Source organism: Carcharodon carcharias, chromosome 6 (genome assembly GCF_017639515.1).
Source record: "Carcharodon carcharias isolate sCarCar2 chromosome 6, sCarCar2.pri, whole genome shotgun sequence".
NCBI classification, from domain to species: domain Eukaryota; kingdom Metazoa; phylum Chordata; class Chondrichthyes; order Lamniformes; family Lamnidae; genus Carcharodon; species Carcharodon carcharias.
Window position 1 is genome coordinate 137,200,542 of NC_054472.1, and position 18,541 is coordinate 137,219,082.

Here is an 18,541-nt window from a genome sequence, read left to right on the forward strand (position 1 = left end):
GGTCGAGGAATGTTTTTATGACTGGATACCTGTGTCCAGTGGGGTTCCACAGGGATCGGTGTTGGGTCTCTTGCTGTTTGTGGTATTTGTAAACGATTTAGACTTAAATGTAGGAGGGTTGACCAGTAAGTTCGTGGATGACACGAAAATTGGTGAGGTGGTAAATAGTGAGCCTTAGATTACAGGAGGATATAGACGGGCTGGTCAGATGGGCTGATTAGTGGCAAATGGAATTTAATCCGGATAAGTGTGAGGTGATGCACTTGGGCAGGGCAAACAAGTCATGAGAATACGCAATGAATGGTAGGACCTGGGAACCACCGAGGATCAGAGGGATCTTGGTGTGCATGTCCACCGGTCCCTTAAGGTAGTGGGACAGGTAGATAAGGTGGTTAAGAAGGCATATGGGATACTTACCTTTATTAGCTGAGGCATAGAATATAAGAGCAGGGAGGTTATGCTGGAATGGTATAAAACGCTGGTTAGGCCACAGCTACAGTATTGCATGCAGTTCTGGATCCTCATTATAGGAAGGATGTGACTGCAATAGAGAGAGTGCAGAGGAGATTTACCAGGGTGTTGCCTGGGCTGGAGAGTTTTAGTTTTAGTTATGAGGAGAGATTGGATAGACTGGGGTTATTTTCCCTGGAGCAGGGGAGATTGAGGGGGGACATGATTGAGGTGTATAAAATTACGAGGGGCATAAAAAGGGTAGACAGGAAGGAACTTTTCCCTTGGTGGAGCGATCAATAACCAGGGGGCATGGATTTAAGGTAAGGGGCAGGAGGTTTAGAGGGGATGTGAGGAAGAACTTTTTCACCCAGAGGATGGTGGGAATCTGGAACTCACTGCCTGAAAAGGTGGTAGAGGCAGAAACCCTCAAAACATTTATGAAGTATTTGGATGTGCACTTGCGATGCCATGGCATACAAAGCTATGGGCCTAGTGCTGGAAAATGGGATTAGAATAGCTTGGCACTTGTTTGACCGGTGCAGACTCGATGTGCTAAAGGGCCTTTTTCTGTGCTGTAGACCTCTATGATTTTATAGCAAATACATTAAGTAATGTGATAGAAGAATGAGATTCTTTGACTTGCTGCTCTGGGAAAGCCATTGGCATTGGCACTGAAGCAGTCTGTATACCTATCCCCCTTCATGGATTGCCACATTAACATGTTCAAGATGTTTGTGAACTCCAACAATCCTTTGAGCGATGACTTCAGAAACTCCTTATTCTTGGTAGGGCCACCTGTGGCGACTAGGTTGGGTGAAGGTGCCAGACAAAGTGTGGTCCAAAAAGTCCTCAACGGCAGAAAAGACAGAGGAAGACTGTGCATCTCACTGGCTGCGATGGCAGAAGTCTGTCCTACTTTCTACTAGCTGGAAACCATGCCTTGTGGTTGTGGTTATCTTCATTGTCAAAGAAAGAAAATTTTTAATTTTGTCACTTGGAATGTTAGAACACTCATGGATAATCTGAAGAATGACCACCCGGAAGAAGAACTGTAATCGTATCATGTGAGCTATCAAGACTCCAAACTGACATTATCAACCTCAGATGCCTGACTTTCTGGGGAGACGCAGCTGAAGGAACAAACCAGCTTATACTGGAAAGGAAAGGCTGACAGTGACCCTCATGGCCATAGAGTTGGTTTTGCAATCAGGGATAGGATCTTGGATGCTTCTGCCTCAACCCTTGACTCTGATGTAAGATATTAAGGAAAAACCCTTTCTGACCTTGATGAAGTTCTCACTGCCATTCCAAAAGAGGAAAAGATCATCCATCTGGGGGATTTTAATGCCGGTGTTGACCGTGACTCCAACATTTGGAGCAGAACCATTGGGAAAAACAAAGTGGGAAAAGTCAATGCAAATTGCATCCACCTACTGACAAAGTCTGCTCAGCATAGCTTCATTATAACAAATACCCTCTTGCGCGAGAAGGACAAATACAAAACCAAATGGAGATACCCTATGTTAAAGCATCAGCACCTCCTGGTTCAGGTCAAAGACATCAATGAGGTCTGTACCATTTAGTCTATGCGCAGGACTGATGCCTGCTGGGCAGATCATTGACTTGTTCAGTGGGTGATGAACATCCACCTAGCACCAAGGAAGGTCCAAAATTTCAAGAGGTAGAAGATCAATGGCTCAAGGCTGATACGAAAAGGCAAATCCACAAGGTAATGGACATGAGGTGGGAAGAGAGATCCAAGAATAAGCTGACCAACATGACACATGAAACTATTTTGAAGCCACCATGCCCATTCATAGACCAAGGTCAAATGGATAAAATCCCCTTTGCTCACAGGATGGTGCTTCTCTTTGTAAGGATAACAATGCCATCTGGCAATGCTGAAAATAATATTTTGAACAACTCCCCAACCATGAATCTACAGTGGCAACAGACACTCTCCAGGCTATCCTCCAGTACACTGTGGTAGAATCCATGGGTGAACCACCATCAATGGGAAAGCAGCAACAAGCAATGAAATGGATGAAAAAGCTCCCAAAGGCCCCAGGGGTACTCCAGGTCTTCAAAGCTGGTGGGCTTTTCCTCACATCAAGACTCCAAGCACTCGTCCTAAAGATTTGGGAGGGAAAATATTTCCTCCATCCCCAACTTCGGAGATGCAACAATTGTAACCATCTTCAAAAAGAAAGATAAATTATGCTGTGGAAGCTATCGAGTTATTTCCTTCTTGTCCACAACAGGGAAAATCTTGACGCTTCTTTCCCTGAATTGCCTACTTCTTGTGGCTGAGGAAATCCTCCTAGAAACACAGTATGGCATTACAGCTTCCAGAGGAACCTCTGACATGGTCTTTGTTGCCAGAGAAATCCAAAAAAAATATTGAGAACAACACCAGAAACTTTTCATTGCATTAATTGGCCTGATCAAAGGATTTGACTCAGTAAATGGTGAGGCTCTGTGGATTGTGCTCCAAAGATTTGCATGTCCAAGAAACTTCATCACAATACTGCAACTAATTCATCATGATATGACTGCAGCTGACTTGATTGAGAGATCTGAAACAGGCCCCTTCAAAATACAGACCAGGGTCAATCAAGGACATGCGATAGCCCCCATACATACCATTTCACAAAACAGAGGTGTCTGAAATTCAAAACAAAATAATACAATCTTCAATTTATGTGATCTGAAAGGCATATGTGTGCTACTTTTTGCTCCATTAAATTTAGAAAGCCTACATTTATTGAACAAAAATTTATGTTCACCTTGACATTGCCAGCAAGCTGAAAAAGTGGATATAATGGCCTGACAAAAGCTGTAGTTACTTGTGACACCCAACCTGACATTGATGTTTGACTAATGTCAGAACCTTTTCCCATCCATTTGAAATTGTCTGCAGTCATTGTCCTGGTCACTGGAGTCAAAGGATAACTGGAATAGCCAGACATTATTTTCATGCACCTGTAATTGGGACATCTTGTTACTATGCTTGTCAAAAAAACGAATAATATTTGCTGAGCTTGACTTGTTAATGAACTTGCCTCCTTAATGCCCAAATTATCGTATAGAATCATTTTTAAAGGCATGTTTGCTTCTTTTTAATTACTGCACAGGGTGGTTTTATCAGAAAATGTGAAAACATTGGTTAAAGAAAAGTCATGCAGTAAGACCTTTAACAAGTCCTTTTTCCTAGAAATTTTAGGGCTAGACACAATAGGCCAATAGATAAGATGTAGTTCTAACCACGTCTTATGGCCATTAGTGCTTTCTCGTGGTTGACAAGAGCTTGAAAGCAAAGTCAATAGCTGCATTTGTACCTGTAACTTCCTTAAACTCACATAAAAGAACAATTATGCTTAAAACTTTATAGAAAATCGTAGGCCTGAACTTCCTTGGGGTGGCAATGAGAGTCGGATTGCCACTCTGCTCCGAGTTTCTTGGAAATCCAGCTGCTTCTTTCTCGCTTGACCTTCTGACTCAGGCTGGGCAAGAACTGTGTAGTGTTCCTGAGGCCTTGTGTCGAGGGCTGGAGAGGTGGAAGTAAGGAAGCCACACCTTTTTTACAACACTAACTGGTCAGTTGGTTGGGTGGGGTTGGGTATTCGAAGGGTGGTCAGTGGGGGATTCAGGTGGTTGGGGAGGTTGGTGGTCAGTGGGGGCGGTGGTCAGTGGTGGAGGGGTGGTCAGTGGAAGGTTGGGGTTGAGTGGTCAGGGGGTTCAGGTGGTCAGTGAGGGATCCCTGGAGGAGAGTGTGGGGGAAGTCCCTTGGGATTCAGGGTTGGTGGGGGAGGTTGAGAGGTGGGGGAATTTAGGTGGCTAGTAGTATAGTTACCCAGGCGTTAGAAATGGTTTTAATTCTAACTTGGGTAAATATTCTGGTAAGACTGTTGGAACCATCCGAAGTTTGTGATTTAAGTTGTAATCTTGAATGGTTCCACTTGCAGAGCAATTGCCCAGCGGAAGTTTGAACTTCCCAGGCAATTGCTGTGCAATCCTTACCTGGAGACTCCCAGGGGAAGTTTAGGTAAGGGGGTCCCCAGCACATCTTGGAGATTGGCTGTTACGGGCCCAAACCTTTTTTGTTATGAAAACCAGGATTTCAATGATATGTTCTTTCTTCTTCTACGTGCTGTTAAAAAATGCATTGCAAATCCAAAATTTTCACCTCAGTCAATAATCTGACCTGACATGATCTGGGCCAAGATTTTCATTTCAGGGTGGGAATTACAAATCAGGCCCATCCCAAACTTCCAAAATCCCAGCCCAACTCCATATTTTAATCTCTGAGAGACATGGCGGTGGAGGGGTCAGGTTTTGTGAGCCACACTGAATGTAGTAGGCATGCCGGCGCTGAGATGTGCTGTTCAGAAGGCCTGTCTCGGTTCTCGGAGATAGCAGCCCAGCTCCCAAAATTTTTCTTATGCACCCCTAAACCTCACTCCTCACCTCCCATGCCCCTCATGTCCTTTCATAACCCTATGCCCCCTCTATGCACTGTCATATCCCCCATGTGCCCTCCATTCACACCCACCCAGTATCCAATATAGGCAGACCACAGATGTTTTTGAAATAGACATTAAAAAAAAAATTCTAACAATCTGAATGAGTTACCCTTCAAGGACACATCATACTGAAAAAAAGCCCTCATTCATAAATGCCATTCAAAAAATATGAATCCATCCAAGTGGTCAATCTGTTGTAAAAATAAACAAAAACTTATCCACTTGCCACATCAAAGGCAGGTAATCCTTAATAACCTTTTAAAACTGTCAATCAAAATGTGAACTCAGCCCCTTGCTGGGATAAGTGGTTCTGGAGTTTTTGAAACTTAGCCAAGCATTCATAATAGGCTCAGTTATAATAACAAACTCAAGGAAATCTAAAAATGGGGTCTACTGAAACTGAGAAAAAGTAGATGGCTTTTTTCTAAACCCACATATGGTATTGCATTTCCATGTCAAAGCAGATTGCCTGTCAATCAGTGTAGTGGAGCAGGTGCTTAGGTTTTTTTATACTTTCATCAACAAGGCATCTTTTTCTTTCTAAACCAAAGATCTCCCAACATTTAAATGACTGTCCAAAACATGACAGAAGTTTTCCCAGCATTTTTTTTTACAGTTTTGATGCATTATGGCACTTTCTCCAATGGGAAAAGTACTTTGAGCAGAATTGTTTATGTTGAGATGTATTCATGTAATGGATAACTTGCCCTTTCAGGACAGAGCCCTATGATGAATAACTGCAGTTAAAACACATCTACGTTACAATACAACATTTAATAGTGACATTTGAAGTTGTCAAAACATTTAACATTTATCTGTCAGATTGTTCCCGATGCCTCTGCAGTCTTCCCACAGTGGCCATGAACTTTGCAATGAGGCGGGATTGTTTTAGGGCTTAAAAAACCTGCATCAGTGCAGGAAAATAGTGGGGAGAAGGAAGTTCAAATCTGCTATAGGGCTGACAATGGTGATCCTGACTTCAGAAGAGGTGCATCTGGAGTCATGACCAAAGCTTTTCCCACAAAAAGGCCATGAAAAGATAGAGGGGGGTCTGGAAGGGAGAGAAAACTCAATTCTGCAGTGAAAAACTTTAAGATTTCAGTTTTTTTGACCTTATTCCTCCCTCCTCAGGAGATGAAAATATTTGCTAGATAAATTAGCTAGTAGTTGTTGATGGTACAAGTGTCTTCTTTTGTTTGAAAAACTTGCCACCAGCCTAAAGATCCTTTCCCAGGGGAATTGTCTGAGTCCTACAGACCATTGTAACTTCAAGAGAAGGCAGCAGAAATCCCATTTACAAGTCACTGAGGCTACGGTGGCCTATATTGAGAAGTACCAAGGAAATTCCCAGTGTCTTATGAATAAACTAGTGATATGATTCTATCAAAATGGCAATGTAAGATGACTTATCTCCTATACCAGGTAAATTCAGCAACTTCAAGCATTTCCAAATTGATTTTCTACTCAATTGTAATTTGTCATTTAGTAAAGTTTTCTGAATAGCACATGTGCACTAAATTATAATAACAAGCTTCCAAATAAATATTTAAACAATGTGCTATAATTCCACATCTGCTTAATCTTTCTGCACATTTGTAAAATGTCCTTAAACAAGTAATCATGAAAAATGACTGTTGCCAGTTTACAATTGGCATGTTAATGGTTAGCACCATTACATTTAAACCGATTATAACTAAGTAGTGTTTTTTGTCCATCCTTCTAACCCTACAAATATAATAAAATAATCCTGGCTTTATTCCTATACAATGATAAAGACACATATAGCTATGTTCATTTCTGTATGCCTCAGCAACAAGGAATAAAATGCACCCAAAAATCAGTAGGTTGGGAAAGGGTTAAATATTGCTTTAAACTAAAAGCAAAAGTATTGAATATAGTATGTTGGAAAGGGTTAAAGTAAGATGTCACATCCAGAGCGGTTGCTCATCTCTAATTATATGTTCACGGATCTCAGTTCAATCCCCTTGATTCTTCATTTGACATCTCTGTGCCTTTGGCTCTGTATGACACACCACATTGTTTGTCAAAGTTGTTCACTTGAGATATGAAGGTTTTATTTTTTAATTGGCTCATGCCTTGTCTAATGGAGGCATCTTGAGACAGTTCTGACTTGAAACAATGCCACAACACCCTTCTAATTGATGCCGTCGTACCCATCCTCCAGATCTACCCTTTTTGACATTCATTGTAGAATGATATCACACCTAAAGTGTGAATCTTACTATAGTGGATGATGCAGCATTTCCAAAATGCTACATTGTTAAGCTATTTCTGTGGCTTCACATCCAGCATACTTAAAATTCAAAATGCTTTTCTATTTTTGCATTCTGATTTACAATGCCATTTTCTTTAATTCATAAAAATATTATTTCAGTTACCTCTGATTGTTTTATTTATTGTAACTAAGTAGATGAAAACATTTCTGAGACCACAGGTAGAATTGAGCAGTATATATAAACCTATTTCTATTTTTAATGTTGTACTTGCCATCATTTCCCCTATGATTTTGCCCAAGGATAGTCAAGGTCAAGTTCTATGTTCAGATCAAACAGGGTTAGAGGATGGGAGAATAATTAATTCAATATGGAGGAAGAGGTGATGGAGGAGGGGAAGTGGAAGGAATAATGAAGGGGAGGAGAGGAACAGCCATGAGGAAAAGAAAGATGAATGGACGAGCAGTACGGAAGAAGGGCAGGAGGTAAAAAAAGAGCACTGATGGGGTATGTGAAGGAGAGTGAAATAGGACGTTCGGATAATTTCTCCAGTATTGGAAGGAGATGGTTGGAAAAGTACCTTGCTCAGCTGAAGGAATAGAATGTACTTCAACAGTGAGAGGCCTGATGTGCCAAAAGTTAAAGAAACTTCAAAATTTAATGGCACTGCACTAAAATTTCAGGCACAAGGTTGGCCCCTAAATATCCTATATGGCAGGCAGGATGTGCACATTATTACAAACCAGAAGTGTGCTGCTCATCATATTGGGTATGGGGAAAAATTAAATGTTTAAGACCCAAATGTGAAATCGGTATGTGATCTTTTGCATATGCAAAATAGGCTTCCATTAGCAAAGTTTAGCACTGGAATCTCCTATTACCCCACAACTTATAGGCATAAAGAATATTGCAGTTATAAATAGACACTTATGTTGAGATTTTCCCACACAACTAGGTTAATGCAGTAGTTTCAAAAGCATCTAAAATAGAATTATGACCCAGTTATCATTTTTAATAAACAATAAATATAATCTAATCAGCAATAAAATTCAATTTTCAAAACTATTACATATTTTCAATTGTGTTTCTTCTCTAATTGATATTTTGCTCCACGCATTGTAAATGAATTTACAGAATGACAGAATTTTTACAGCACAGAAGGATGCCATTCGGCCCATCATGTCTGTGCAGCTCTCTGTAGGAGCAATTTACCTGGTGCTACTCCTCTGCCTTCTATCTGTAGCCTTGCAAATTTGTTTATGTTTTTGTTTTTGGTCTAAATACAAAATATGACTTCTTAATCATGTTGTGTTAGAAGTGCAATCATTCAGGTATAAGAAGAAAAGAGTGGACGAGGCAATCATAATTCACTGCAACAGGTCTAACTGTAGCAATGCAGCAAAAATCTTCAAAACTTGAAACAGTTATCTGCTGTTGTAGCCTGTTGAAAAAAGGGAGGGAAAAGGGAAATAAGGCCCTTTGAACTAATTTCTCAAGTGCACCAGAGTTCACTAAACTTCAAGAAAGAATCCAGAACACCAGTTACATTCATGTCAGTACTTTTTATTCATTCATGGGGTGTGGGCATCACTGGCTAGGCCAGCATTTATTCAGAGGGCATTTTTAAGAGTCAGCCACATTACTGGTGCAGCTGGAGTCACATGTAGGCCAGACTAGGTAAGGGCAGCAGATTTTCTTCATTAGTGAACCAGATGGGTTTTTGTAACAATCAGGCTTTTAACTCTAGATTTTTATTGGATTCAAATTTCACTATCTGCTATGGTGGGATTGGAACCTAGATCCCCAGAGAATTCCCCTAGCTCTCTAGACTACTAGCCCAGTGACAATACTGCTATGCCATCACCTCCCCATGTTCTCAGGATATTCTAAACAAGCAATTTTGACCTAGGGTACTAGTGCAAAATGGGTGCTATCGATTCAGCTGGCTGGTATGCATCATTTCCAATTTAACATCAGGAGAGGTGCATAATGGTCATCTGAATAGATAGTGATGAGTACCAACTTATCACAAAGTGATCAGTGCCTAAAGCCAGCAGATATGGACCAGTTAAAAACATCAGAACAATTTTAAATCAAAGTAGATGCTTTAAGATTCTGAAATCATTAGAAAGAACCAACATAATTATACAGAGAACTTGGAATAACTGACAGGGATGCAAAAATGAAAGTTAAAATATTTTTGCACCTAATAGAGAGTCAAGGAGAGAACCATACAGTACTAAGCAGTTTAGTGGAGTTTCAGAAGAATGAACCCTGGCAGGGGCAATGCAACTGGAAAAAGATTGAGACCATTAAGTGCTTCAGAATGTTTTACCTATGACTATGAGATATGAAAGCAAGTGGAGAAATATGTCATTGAACTGAAAAATTTATCAACTGTATGAAATTTTTAAGAATAGCATGAATCTTTGATCAGAGATAGGATTATATATGGAATTAGAAATGACTTGAGGGACTCTTTAGAGACCGATTAAGATTTATCAAAATTATTATATATGTGCAGAATTCTGAACAAGATATATTGGAGCTATATAGAACCTAGTCACAACTCATTTTCTAAGAAGGAGATGAGACTATAACCCAGCCAACTAAGATTATCAAAGAAGGTAAGTAGTACCATGGCACACAATATCAATTTAACAGTGTGAGCACAGAAAAATGAACAGTGGACATGTCCTGTACATGATCAATCTTTCAAGAATTACAGAAATGTATTCATTTTGAATTGCAATACTGAGAATCAGAGCTAAATCAAGCTTCTCAGTAAAGACACAGCACCTAACAGGACCTGAAAAATCATCAAGTCAATTAGTCTTTCTCTAGAAGGAGAACAGGTGAATGCTCTTATAGTGATCACGACCTTAGCCACACTTATTTCTCTCTGCATGTAACAGCAGATCAGCTAAGTTTCAACAGACTACATTGGCTTCCAGTCAAGGTACATCTTGACTTTAAGATTCTCATTCTTATTTTCAAATCCCTCCATGACCTTGCCCCTCCCTATCTGTGTAATCTCTTCCAGCAGTATAACCCTCAGAGGTAATTGCTTCCCTTTAATTCTAGCCTCTTGTACATTCCCAATCATAATTACTCCATCATTGGTGGTCATGCCTTCAATTGCCTAGGCCCCGAGCTCTGGAATTCCACCCCTAAAGCTCTCAGCCTCTTTACCTTCCTTTCCTTCGTTAAGGCATTTCTTAAAACTTATCCCTTTGACTAAGATTTTGGCCATCAGACCTAATATCTCCTTATGTGGCTCGGTGTCATCCTATGTTTCATATTGTTCCTGTGAAGTGCCTTGGGACATTTCATTATATTAAAGGCCTTATATAGAAAGATAAGTTATTGTTGTTGTTGACTGCATGCAAGCTTCAATGTCTATACAGGCAAGTGGTTGTGTCATTTGAGTTCTTATGAAGCTTTCTTTTCGATAGAATCATCTGTGTCACCTTCACTTGAAGGGGCATGGGGAACAGAAAGATTGCCCATAAGAAACCAAGGCTTCATGACAACCATGCACCAACCAGGGACAGAAATAGAACACCAATGCAATGAAGGTCATGCTGCAGTCATTTGTTTTGTCAAACATAATGGAACATTGCACCACCCCACCACCCCTCTCTGCCCCATCAACGCTAGGTCAGACATGCTGGGAAAACAGGCACCCTAGGTGACCCCAACAGCCTGAGCATCCATCAGTGAAAGGTAAAAGAAAGCAACTCCTCCTGGGCATTAGCCCAACCAGCTCATATGGATTCAACTCCCCTATTGATATATTGGAGCCTACTCTGACATTTAGACCCACTATAATGGGTAGGCACACAATACAAATGACTCTATTCTCTATGAATCTGCAAATAATTGTCAATTATCACATGTGCCATAATTTCAGATGAAAAGCAACCTCACATATCACAATGACAAAGGCATGTGAGAGTAAGAGGGTGAGATACCCATTAGGAATTAACAGCCATGCCAACAATATAACAACCAGGGTTTATGTGCTAGGCACTAATACCATGGGTTTTCCAAAGATGACAAGCTACACTTAGAGGAGCAAACTATGGGCAGAAATTAATGTGACCAGCATGAGCTGCTTGAGAGGCAGTGGTTGTCGTAGAATCAGGAGGGGATGCATTGGAATAGAACCCCAGCAGTGTGACATCAGATCTGCATTCTACCAGTGGTGGAAAACCTACCGGGTGGAAAGGTGATTGTGTTCATTGTGCATTTAAATAGCTCTCATTTAAATGTTGCTGAACATGATTTAGTGCAGGGTTTCAAATTAAATGAGAGGCACATGGGAATCAGAGACATCAGATCCTTTTAAATTGGCAGCACCAAGACAAGGCCTCAGGTTTGCCTGTGGAATTCAGCCATATCTGAGTTGTCTCCAGTTGTCCTGCATGTTAGTGGAAGAGATGGGGGAGGAGACCATTGCCAGAATGCAGGAGCCTGTGTTGGAGCTCCGTAGATCTGAGGGACAGGAGCCTGTGGTGGGGCTCTGAAGATTTGAGGGAACAGACTGTGGTTGTGACCTTTCAACAAGGCACTCAGAGGCTCATTGCTGCTGGGTCAAAGAGGACGGACAAAAGCAGCATCCCAGGGAAGAATCTCTCCTATGGTAGAGTACAGGAAAAAGAGAGAACAATGGCCATAGGACCCATCCACCCAGTCCTCCTGGACTTCCAAGCAGTGGAGGAGTGATGCAAAGGGATGGAGGATCAGGCTCCGGAAGCACCATTGCAGCAGCAACAGCAAGTAGGCCAGTCCCCGGTTGGGCAAGCTGCAGAAATGTGCATATGGAATTAGCAGCAGGCAGCCAAGCCAAGACAAGCCCAACCATAGGCCAGTGTGCTTTGGGCTCACCTAAACTTCCCGCAGATGTCCGAGTGACAGTGTCAATGAAGACTGTGGCTGTCAAGAGAGGCCATCACAGACCTGTGCACCATGCTTCAGAATGAGCTGCGACCCATGGCACTCGCTGGACACCCAATGCCCGTGATCCTCAAGATAATCATTACATTGAGTTTTTATGCATCTGGCACTTTGCAGGGATCCTTTGAAGACATTTGTGGGGTCTCCCAGGCAGCAGCTCATTGCTGCATTAAGGGTCACCAAATTCTTGTTAAGGAGGGCTGAAGAAGTTTGTGCACTACTGGGCTGACCCTGATAGCCAGGTAGAGTGGTCCATCGACTTCAGTGCTATCGCAGGATTCCCCCAAGTATAAGAAGTAATTAATTGCACCCTTGTTGCTCTCAAGGCTCCCCTGGACCAGCCAGTGACCTTCACAAACAGGAAGGGGTTCCACTCGATCAAAGATTAACTGGTCAACAACCATTGAAAATGCATCCTCCAGGTGTGTGCCCATTTCCTCAAGAGCAATCACAGAGCATATATACTTTGACAGTCTCAGTTGCCACAGCTGTTTTGCCCCTCAGTTTGCCTTCAGGGTTGGGTTACCTTGGAAACAAAAGTTACCCACTCAAAACATGACTGCTGACACTCGTGAGAAACTCTCACACTGCAGCCCCTATAATGGGTTGACCTGAGCACCCAGCAAGCAAGCCTTAAGCCTGCCAAAGATGAGATTCCAGTGCTTAAACTGAGATGGTGGAGTGCTGCAGTATGCCCCAGCAAGGTTCTCATGTGTCATCATCATGTGCTATGCTCTGCACAGCCTCATTGCAGAGGGCAGGGTGGCCTTGCACCTGGAGGTTATAAACAAGACTCATTCCTCATCTGATGAGGAGGAGGTGGTGGAGGAGAAAGCAGCATGACTGAATGATGAGCCCCCTGCATTGGAGCCAAGGGAGGCTCAGGATGATCTAATTCACACCCACTTCCTGTAGCCATAGAAACTCAGTCCAAAGTTCCAAAGTCCACCCCTCATCCTTGTCCTGGAACTAGGCAATGAGTAAAATAGGGTCAATCAAAACCAGGTGAAGTACGGTGGGACTCCTTAGGTCTTGGCCACTTCGGTTACTATGAAGGCCTATTAGGAACCCTAGAAATACTCAGCAGACGGGTCTCTGACAAACAAATCCTCAATGGCTGAACAGGCAGAGAAAAATTAGCCATCTGGAATACCTCAATGGCTGTTGTGGCTGGCAAAGGCTGCAGCAGAATAAAACCTGCAATTGTCTTGCTTTTCTTGTCATTGGATCAAAGTTTTTGTCTGTCAAGGCACGTGTGGAAGCTAGTGTGTAACGGTTTTTTCATGCTGAAAGATGCAAGGCACCTTTCCTTCTGAGCACATTTTCCAAGCCCTTCAGCCACACCAAGTGTGATGGCAGCAGGATTGTTTAATCTAGAAGCTTCTAGTCATGATCTGGCACAGAGGCAGCAGTTACAAGATGGTTGCAAGGACGAGGCAGGGGTGACTTTCGGCAGCTATAACTGCGACTGAGCAGCAATCTTTAGGATCCACTCTTCTCACCCCTTACCACGGAGGGGGCTAGAAAAGATGCTCTAAACATAGTCTGCCTCACCTCTTCCGACCGGATATCCATGTCCGCAGAGGGATCACATTTTGTGGTCAGTAGAAACACACAAAAGACACAATTAATTAAGTTGGGACCTGGAACATCAAAAACCTCATGGACACACCCATGAGTGAATGCCCAGAACATCAGACTGCGTTCGTTGATCAAGAACTCTGACATCGACATCACTGCTTTAAGTGACACCCGGTAAGCTGGAAAGGGACAGCTCAAGGAACTCCAAAGTGGTTATGCTTCCTTCTGGAAAGGGAAACCAGAAGGAAGCAGAGTTCATGGAGTTAGATTTGCCATCAAGAATGAATATGTGAACTAGCTTCATGAGTTCACTCTTATAAGCAACGGGCACCTCATGACTCTTCATCTCAACCTGGCAAAGAGACATTTTGCCACTGTGTTCAGTGTATATGCCCAACTCTAATCACCAATGACAAAACCAAGAAAGGTTTCAATGCCAAACTTGACCAAGTTCTCTGTGGGGTTCCACAGGATGACAGGCTTATTCTACTCGGCGATTTCAACGCCAGAGTTGGAAGAGATTATAACCTCTGCAATGGAACTATTGGCAGGGAAGGAAGCAGACAGGAAACAGAGTAAATGGGTCTTTTTTGGAGAGGCAGATGGTGACTAGTGGGGTACCACAGGGATCAGTGGAAAAACAGAATGGCAGAGTGTTATTTAAATGATGATAGATTGGAAAAAGTTGATGTGCAAAGGGACCTGGGTGCCCTTGTACACCAATCAATGAAAGCAAGCATGCAGATGCAGCAAGCAGTTAAGAAGGCAAATGGTATTCTGGCCTTCATTGCAAAAGGACTTGAGTACAGGAGCAAGGATGTCTTACTGCAAATGTACAGGGCCTTGGTGAGACCACACCTGGAGTATTGTGTGCAGTTTTGGTCTCCTTACCTTTGAAAGGATATGCTTGCCACAGAGGAAGTGCAGTGAAGGTTCACCAGACTGATTCCTGGATGGCAGGATTGTTGTATGAAGAGTGAATGGGCCGACTATTCACTGGAGTTTAGAAGAATGAGAGGAGATCTCATTGAAACGTATAAAATTCTGACAGGGCAGGACAGGCTGGATGCAGGGATAATGTTTCTGACTAGCCGGCCTAGAACAAGGGGTCACAGCCTCAGGATATGGGATAGGCCACTTAGGACTGAGATGAGGAGAAACTTCTTCACTCAGAGGGTGGTGAACCTATGGAATTCTCTACCACAGAAGGCTATGGAGGTCAGGTCACTGAATATATTTAAGAAGGAAATAGATAGATTTCAGAATTCTAGAGGTGTCAAGGGGTATGGGGAGAGAGTGGGCATCTGGTGTTGAGATCAAAGATCAGTCATGATCATACTGAATGGCGGAGCAGGCTCTAAGGGTTGAATGACCTACTCCTGCTCCTATTTTCTATATTTCTATGAATTGGAAATGTCAACTCCAAAGGCATTTGTCTCCTTACAAAATGCACAGAACATGTGTTTATCATTATCAATACCCTGTTCCACCAGAAGAGCAAGTACAAAATGTTATGGCAACACTCATGATCCAAGCCCTGGCACCTACTGATTATGTTATCATCTGTGCCCGGAATCACAAAGATGTCTGCATCACCAGAGCAGTGACAGGGCCTGATGACTGCTGGACTGATCACTGACTTATTTGTTTAATTATGTCTATCAAGTTGGCTCCCAAACGACACTTGTAGCAGAAGAGATGTCCACGAAAGATCAATATAAAAGATCTGAAGGATCCAATCAAAAGAGACATGAATGACATCCAAGGCTTCTTCATTGTCATAAGAGCCATTTATGGCCAAAGTACTCAAGGACCAGCTTCTCTGAGGCCTGAAGACAGCTGGAGATCAGATCAAGGAAAGGGAAGCTGTCAATATCTGTTGGAAGAAGCATTTTGAAGACCTATTCAATCAAGAATCAATTGTTGATGAAAGTGTTTAATCTATCCCACAACACCCAGATAGAGATGAGCTCGCAGCTTTGTCAATGCCTTTGGAGGTGATGAAAGCCATCCCACAAATAAAGCATCAGGAAGTGATAGAATCCCTGCCAAAAGCACAGAGGAGAGGAACTAACATTACAGCTCCGTGCCCTCATCCTTCAGATATGGAATGAAGAGGAAGTCACAGGTGATCTCAAGGATGCCACGATTGTGATAATCTTCAAGAAAGGGGACAAATCTAACTGTGAAAATTAGAGATTTCTCCCTGCTTTCCATTGCAGGAAAGCTCACTACTTCCATTGCGGAAAAGTCACTGAATTGACTGATTACGCTTGCTGAAGAACTACTCCCCGAATCTCAATGTGGATGAGGCCAACAAGAGGCACAGCTGACATGATTTTTACAGCTTGCCAGCTGGAAGAAAATTGTCATGAACGACATCAACCTCTCTACATGATATTCTTTAATTTGGCAAAGTCCTTTGACTCTAAATCGTGAAGCACTCTGGAAGATTCACCTGAAGTATGGATGTCCTCAAATTTGTTACCATTCTTTGCCAACTTCATTATGAGTAGTGATCCTTAAGGATCCATTACAGACCCTTTTGAGATTAAAACAGGAGTCAAACATGGTTGTGTCCTTGTCCTAACTCTTTTCTCGATATTCCTTGCTGCCATGCTTTGTCTGACTAGAGACAAACTCCCTGCTAGAGTACAGCTTATTTATTGAATGGACGGCAAACTATTTAACCTTAGATGACTCCAATCAAAAACTAACACCACCCTGACCTCAGTAATTGAGATCCAGTGTGCTGACGATGCTGCAGTAAGTGCTGTGGTGGAAACAGATCTCCAAAGACTCATTGACGCATTTACTGAGGCATACGAGAAGTTGAGACTTTCACTCAGCATTCAGATGACCAAAGCCCTTCATCAGAAAACTCCAAATGCACACACCACAACCCCATTGATTAGGCTTCAAGATGAGTGCCTGGAAAATATGGCACAATTCCAGTATCTTGGAAGTTCTCTTTCACAGTGGGCTGACATTGACAAAGAAATTCAGCATCATCTGAAAACTGCTGGTGCAGTTTTTGGCCACCTGAGGAAGTGAGTGTTTGAAGATCATGACATCAAGACTGAAACCAAGCTACCATGCAGTTGTGATCCTTTTCTTACTGTTTGGGGCTGAAACATGGACAACGTGTAGGAGGTACCTCAAAGCAATAGAGTCATATCATCAACACTGCCTGCGGAAGATCTTACACATGAAATGAGAGGACAGAAGCACCAACATAAGTGTCCTCTCACAAGCAGATACCACAAGTGTCAAGGCGATAATCATCCACCATCAGCGTCGTTAAGTTGGTCATATAGTTCGGTTGCTAGATACCAGGCTCCAAAAGCAGGTCATCTTCTCCCAGCTCCATCAGGGTAAATGCACCAGAAGGGGACAGAAGAAGAACTTCAAGGATGTGCTGAAAGTCGACATGAATAAATGCAATATGGACACCAATTCCTGGGAGACCATCACCCTGGATTGAACCAGGTGGCAACAGAGTCTGTGGGAAGGATCCAGCATTTTGAGACCCAATGAGGACAAAATGAAGAGGAAGAACAAGAGTGGAAAAATGAACATGCCACTGATAATACACATGCAGACATCCCACATGACAACAAATGCCCAACATGCCATAAAGTCTGCAGATCCCAAAGCAGCCTCATCAGCCGTCTTTGGACTCATGGAAGACAATCAGCTTGTTTGTGAGGGATAGTCGATTATAAAAACTCACCCCTGTTTTGGAAGGACATTGTGTCCTTTATATCTCTCTCCATGGTCTAGCACTCCACATGCACTGACACTACTTCAGAGCTAACCATAATCAGCCTATCCCTACACTGGCAGCCCACTGAGGGTGCAAGGGTATAGTGGTGACATCTGAAAGGGCAGCAAAAACTTCATAACCTACCTACATTTATTATAACTACACTATCAGTCCTTAATATGTGCCTAGTCTAAATATTCATGAACCCTGTGTTGTGATATACATCCCTTTAAAGATTTGTACATCACAAAATATTTTAAACTACTGTCAATCATTACACACCTTGACAGGGTGTGGTGTATTAGTCTCAGCCTGCCAGCAGCAGTAGTAGAGACTAGATGCACTCTACATAGTCTCCCAGTGAATACTATTTGTATGTAGTCTTATCATCAAATGAAGAACCCACATTATTGTTAAACCAACCCTTGTGAGTGATTGCTATGCTTACATTGAACAGAAAAATAATGTAACATGGTGGCAGCAGTAGCAGCATGGTTTTTGAAGATTTGACTGAGCAGAATGTAAGCTTCAACCCTTCACATCCAGCTGAACAATCATTGTGAAAGTGAAACAACCATCAAGCCTCACTGTGTGAAAGTGATTCTGCAGCTCTGTATGAATCCTACATACACCATACCTTAATTCTGGAATCACACCTCGGTCCAGCCAGCAGGTGCAGGGTCCTAGTAAGGTTGTTCAAATCTGGGAGAACTTAAATATTTAATGTCTATCTACAATGAAGTTTAGGCAGAAACCAAAATGAAATTGCAGATTCCAGGTGGTCTTGCTTTAAGGAGAACTCCACAGATGGGAGAACTTATTACTGCTTACAGTCCCCGGGTAGGGGCTCTGGAGAAGTTAAGATATTGAATACTAGACTGGTAAGAAGAATCTACCACTAATAGCTCATAACAACTAAAATAAGCCTGTAAAAAGCTTTTTTTTTCACTGCTTACTTACCCCTTTGAAGTTCTGTAGCCATTTTTGCACCTAAATTACTGCTTTATGGATGGAGCTTAAGTGCA